At 39.4% G+C, this 6,568-nt stretch overlaps 1 pseudogene; it reads right to left on the bottom strand.

The window, feature by feature from the left end:
- Positions 1-451: 451 nt before the first annotated feature.
- Positions 452-6,221, bottom strand: LOC109276510 (ubiquitin-like-conjugating enzyme ATG3; annotated as a pseudogene).
- Positions 6,222-6,568: the final 347 nt, after the last annotated feature.

The raw sequence follows: 6,568 nt of genomic DNA on the forward strand, positions 1-6,568 counted from the left end.
TGGATCATAATATAGATCATGGGAGAGAAAGAACAATATTAGATGTTCTCTAAGAAATGAAAAAAGAAAGGTTTTTTTTGGTTTGTTTTTATATATTACCATGTAGTCACATGTTTTGGATTTTTGCTATGTATTGTTGGCTACATTTTAATGACAGTTATTATATGTTTTGCATTGTACTAGTGCTGGCAAGTATGAGACTTTCTCCATTATTCTGGAGGTCAGCAATACAGAAATTATTAGAAGATTATCAAAGACATTCTTAAATTGTTTAACACAGATCATCAGTGAAATAGCCGTTTGGTGGAACTCTTAAAATTTAATGCATAAACACATAAGTCCCTTTATTAGAGACATTGTACATATTGGTGAATATGGTCAATGGTCACATCTATGCATTAATTCTTTAAAAAATAGAATGAATAATTAGGATAGACCCTATGCTCTCTCCTTACATTGTGAAGGGTCTTGTGTAGCCATATTCTGTTGGAATGACAGACTGTACAAATTTCAAGAGAATAAGAAAATGTGTATGAACACCAAGTTCTCCCCTCCTGCAACGGTCTTAACGATTTCCTCATTGCCTCAGTATGCCTGCACGGGTGAACTGAACACATAGGAGGTGGTGGGAGATGAGGCTGATTTTCAATGGTCACTGTTTTCTTCACCTGATGCTGAGTGATGTCTTCACACATGTGTTCGACTGTTAAAGGCTACCTTTGCTCATCATAGCTGAACAACCATAGTCATGGTGTCTGGTCGTAAGTTCGGGTTGGCAGCATCAGTTTTGGTTTCACAAGCTAATTCTACTATTTTCCTTGTGTCTAGGGAAGCTTCATCTGTTTCCCACAATCCACTTTCTTCCCATTCTTCCATATCTGAAGCTTCTCCTTCATCTTCCTCTTCCTCCTCTTCAATCCTACTGAGCGATCTTGAAGTTCTATGCTGTCCTTGCTTTCCAATGTAATCTCCTTAACTGCTTCAGTAATTCCTGCAATACCTGTGTTATGACATGTAGCTACCCATCCCCCATCACCATCATCTTCTTCAATGATAGCTTCCAAGTCAGGTGAATATTCCATCTATTTGCACCGCTTGTATTGTAGCATGGCACATTTTTGGTGACCCCAAAATTGTTTGCCTGTTGGTAGGTATGCCTTCACTTTCAACTCTTCCCCTGTAGCCCATTACCGTGTTGGACAGTGGTGGGCTAAGTGCTCTCCAGCTTGCCACAAACTCTTCTGGGTTGATAACACCTGTTCCCCCAAACTTTGATTCCTTGAGGACCGGAGTCAGGTACTCAGCCACTTCCCATGCCTTTCTGAAATAGCCACTCAGAAAAGTCAGAGAAGTGTCATGGTTTGTATTTCTATATATGTGTGTATATACACATACATACGCACATTCATATCACTCAAATCATGTTATCATTTTATAGATACTGATAATGAAGTTCAGAGAGGTTAAGTGATGTCACATAGTTAACAAGTGGCTGAAGACAGACTTGAAATCTCCACACTCAGAGTTCTTTCTATGCTACTATGAATTGCCATAGCCAACATTAACAAATCCCTGTGCCCTTTAAATAAGTACTTTCATCCTTATGACAACTCTGTGAGCTTAGCAGATCCACTACATAGTGGCAGCAGTACATAAAGTGGAGCCTTCTGACTCCTAGTTGCATCCCATGCTCTAGGGGAATATCCTGAGTTCATGCAGACCTAGTCTCAGATTTGCACTGAAACTCTGCATGATAGGCGTGGAGCTAATGAGTAAGGAAGTGCCATTCACAAGGTGGGTTGTGATGACGGTGGGAAAACAACCAGCGGGATCTGGGCCAAAATAATTAGTATAGAATACATCAGAATGACGGCCACCTTCTAAGGGCTTGACCTTTTGAGGTTATGTGCCTAAATGAAACTCATCTCATTTCTTCCCTTGGGTTGAATTTTAGGAGCACAAGAAATGAGGGTGTTCATTAAATGTATGATTTAAGGTACTTGCAATAAAAGAAGGGGGGGGCAGAGGAAAAGGGCACAAACAATATTCAAGTTTCAGGAACTTGGAAACGTAAGAATGTAGGGCAAATGAGAGAATAATAATGATGGTATTTATGGTGGTGATGATAGGAGGGAAAGAGGAGGACCCAGTAAATTTACAGGTACATTTCTGCTTTAAACTGTCTGCTCATTTTTGACCTAGAAGTTTCCTTCTGGTAGTTAAGATGAATTTAAAGTATTAGCCTTTGGTTTCTACAATGTACATGGTTGGCCCCATGTGACTGTGGGTGTTAGACTCACTATGATGAGAACAGGGCCATGGTACCCCTCATACTCTATTCCCCAAAGGAAAGCAGGTCTGGCTGTCTTCCACCGGAAAACATATCCTTCACAGAATGAGTTCATTTTAGCTGTCAGCTATGGAGTATCTAAGAATCTCTGTATGCATGCAACATTGCCAGCAAGATGCCCACCCACCTCCACTGGGGATAAGAATCCCCAGTGGGGGAAAAAGGCTGCTTCCAAGTGAGTGAAGCAGCTGTTGTTTTACACAGAAATGTCAAAAGTACAAGCAAATTTTTCATCACCAATTGGCGGTGTCATGGCCAATGAAATACTTTGTGGTTTTTATGTGGTTTGGGGAGAAGCAACTGGTTTTGTGAGATTTCAGTTATAGATAAAAACTATATATCTGGAAAGTAAACCCTTGGTTTGAATTCATTTCACTGTTAAGGATAGGATTTGAATCTGAGATATGGTAGGTGGGATTAAATCAGTCACATCACACATCGTTGAGATGTTAAAAATTACTTTGTTATCTTTTAGTTACATTTTTTTTAGTAGTTAAATGAGTATGAATATGTTAAATGCATATAAAAATGTGTAGAATTCTGTCATATTGCCATTTCCCAAAATTAGTCGCTAAATATAAGGACATTAAGTTTTCCAAATGCAAGGAAATATCAACTATATGCCAGTGTTTATATTGACTTTCCGTTTATTCATATGTTTATTCCCCATCCACCTGCAGTCTATTCTTTCATCTATGCATATATCCATCATCTAATAGCTATTGATTAAGCCCGTCTGTAGCTGAAACACTGTGTTAGACATTATAGGACACTGAAAGCCATATAACTTCTATTTCCTGTCTTCTAGAAGCTTCAAATTATTTGACAATTCATTCATGACATGAGGAAGAGTGAGTCACTTTATCATTGTACCAACTGCCTTTAAAGAATAAGGAAAATTAAACAAAAGCTGTCTCCCACCAGCCCAGCAAGGTACAGATACCAAGTCTCACCATGGATGCAGGGCCAACCTTTAAACCCCCTTTAAGACAGGCTCTGTTTATGCCCTTGGTAAGTGACAATAAAATGTATATGAGCTTAGACTGACATATAAGAACTGTATAAAGACTGCAAGTTGGCTGTTATTTAAGAGTATGAGAAAACAGGTGAGAGCTCAGTGTAAAGCAATATGTAAAGACATATGATGCCTTTAGGAACTGCACTAAGCATCTTTGGCATTTGCCCGGGTCTGCCTGACTATGGGACAGAAGGTAACAAAGTAGCTCAGTAGTTGTCTTGGCTCATTTGGGCTGTTGTCACAGAAGTACTGTAGACTGGGTGACTTCAACAACAAGCATTTATTTCTCACAGTTCTGGAGGCTGGGAAGTCCAAGATCAAAGTGCCAGCAAATTCAGTGTCTGGTAAGAGTTTCCTTCTGTGTTTATGGATTCCTGTGTCCTCACATAGTGGAATGGATGAGAGAGCTCTTTGAGGCCTCTTCTATTTGGGCACTAATCTCATTAATGAGGGCTCTACCTGCAAAACCTAAGCATCTCCCAAAGGCTTCACCTCCTAATACCATTACACTGGGGGTTAGTTTTCAACTTTTGAGTTAGGAGACATTCAGTTTATAATGGTAGTTAACATGTGTCATTATAAGTAAATTATTAAAAACTTTTCTTGAAATTGTACCAGCAGTTGGGATATTTTGAGTTGGAAGCTTCTTCAGTGATGATCTACCTCAACACCCCATTTTGCAGATAAGGAAACAGAGGTCAAATAGATCATTTAACTGGCTGGGAGAGGACCCCCCCCACCCCCCGCCAACCCAGGTGTTCAAACTTCAGGTGAGAGCTCTTTGATTCTGCCTCTTACAAAGTTTTTATGTGAGCTGTTTCACCGCCAACAGCCAATAACTGGACCACTTTTAGCTTAAGGTGAGACAGATGAATCTTGTTTTAAAAGTTATCCTTCTGCATTGTTTTCCTTTCTCTACCCTCCTCAATCTCCTTTCCAGTTTCTTTTTGCTTCCCAAATGGGGCATCTACTATCTTCCTATCAATTTCCATTGCAAAAGTTCTTTTAGTCCCCGTTTAACCATCAACATGTTTTTTTTTAACCCAAGTAACAGTTCTGATAGGATTCACAGGTTACCCTGGGGTAAAGCAACAGCAATGTTTGGCTACTGGAAGGTTGAATCTTGGGTTTGTCTTCTATCAATTACATGTGTAAAATGGCTGTATATTTTACTTAGTCTACTGCAGCCCTTGGGTTCAGCATGTGTGCCACAAACACCAATGATAGCACATCAGATCTGCCAGAGTTCTAGGGAAATGCTTCCATTCAATTCCATACATTACCCAAAGCACCGACCCCTGGGTCACATAAACCCGCACTCTTAACACTGTGCACACACAGACACAGAGGTTTAGGCCTGTCTCTCCCCTTTTGCTCTTTCACCACCCTGCCGTGGTTCTGGCATCCCCATATATGTATTTCCTGCTTTTCTGCCTACTCTATCCAAGGACCAGAACCAACAGGAAGTTATTTTCCCAAATTAATACATAAAGATGCCACAAGATCTTTCCATAACACAACCTTTATTTTTCTTCCTTAAAAACAAAAAAAGGTGGAGTTTTTAATAGCTCCTTTAGGTTTATTTTCCCTGTATTCTTAATTATATTAAAGACTCATATTCCTTCCCTGAGTGTTCATTTAGAAAGAAGGTTTTGTAATAGTCACATTTAATTTATCAGGGTGCAATAATTTGTGTTTCCCAATCATCTTGCCGACTTTGGTTCATTATACTATTGTTTCACATGAGTAAGTTAGCAAAGTTTGGATTGATTGACTCTAATTAACTAAAACTGGTTCCAGGCTGTGCATCTATTGTCATGGTAGCTAGCCGCAAAGCCCTAAACTGTGCAGCAATAGTGATATAAGGTAATATTGATTTGAAAACTGTGGATAATATGTAACCTTGGGCTTATCACTGTTTGGGAGACAAAAAAAAAAAAAGGATGGGGAAAGGAGAGGTACTAGGACAAGTTGCAAGTTGTAAGGGCCCTTGGGAGTGTAAGTGGAATTTTCAGTGGTTTCACTTCTTTTATTGTTTTCCCTGTCCAGAGATAATCACAGATGTGTTGAATTACAGACAAATTCGAAGTCAGCAGTTGGAAGACTAAGGATTTCATGGTTTTTGAAACTGTGAAGATATGAAATACACTTGCTGAGAAACTGTCCAAGATCCACTTAAAGATTATGAAGAGACCTCCTACTTTGTAGAGGAAATCTTTCTATACATTACTCATCAAAAAAGTACAACTGTTTGAAATTTATTCTTTTCTCTGTTGCTGAATTTTTATAGTCAATAATGGTCTTTGTCGGAGAAACAATTGTTTTTAGACAGTGGGGAACTGGAAAAATGATTGCATGCTATGGCCTGTAAACATGAACAAATATCACCCTTGCTCTCTAGCGGTGGACAGAGATCAAATTAAAGAAAGTAGAGTAGAATGCCGTGGCTGAGATTCACCAGTGAATTTCCAGGTTTCCTATGAAGCATGCTTATAGCTTCTGTTGCTTCTGTCTTAAAATTAGGACCTTCTTCCATCTGATTGCTGTTGCTCACTTTTTCAGTTCTATATTCTCCATTTTAAAAGCTCTGGGACCCCAGTATTCCCTGACATCCTTATTAACTGAACAGCCTACCCCCTTCAATCATCCATTTCTTACCAAGTTCAACAGAACAGTCTTCATGTCCTGACAGAAGAAGTGGAAGTTTAACTCCTGAAATACAGAGGCTTGTCTAAGAAGTTTTCTGTCACAGTGGAGAAAATACTGGAAGTTTTCCAGTTTATCCAGCTGTTTGTTTCCTTTATCTGCACTGTGCTGCAGTCTGTTTGGAAACTGAGGATAGGCTACTTTCATGTCAGTACCTTCTTCATTTGATCGTTTGAGTTTCTTTTAATGGTTTGTGGCCATTGTGATTATGTGAGAAAGGGCAAACTTCTAAATGTCACAGTGAAAGAAGCCTATATTTGTGAGGGTTTTCCAAAGAAACAGAACCAATAGGAGGTGAGAGAGTGTGTATGTATGGAGAGAAAAAGAGAAAGAGAGAGAGAGATTTTAAGAAATTGACTCAAGTGATTATGGAGGCTGCCAGAATCAGCAGAGTGGGTCATTGGACTGGAGAACAGGGAAAGTTGACATTATAGTTTAAGTCCAAAGGCTTCGGCAGCAGAATTCTCTCTTGCTTCGGGGAGGTCAGTCTTTTG

The sequence above is a fragment of the Panthera pardus genome, unplaced genomic scaffold, assembly GCF_024362965.1.
Source record: "Panthera pardus isolate Hobbes unplaced genomic scaffold, ASM2436296v1 HiC_scaffold_15, whole genome shotgun sequence".
NCBI lineage: Eukaryota > Metazoa > Chordata > Mammalia > Carnivora > Felidae > Panthera > Panthera pardus.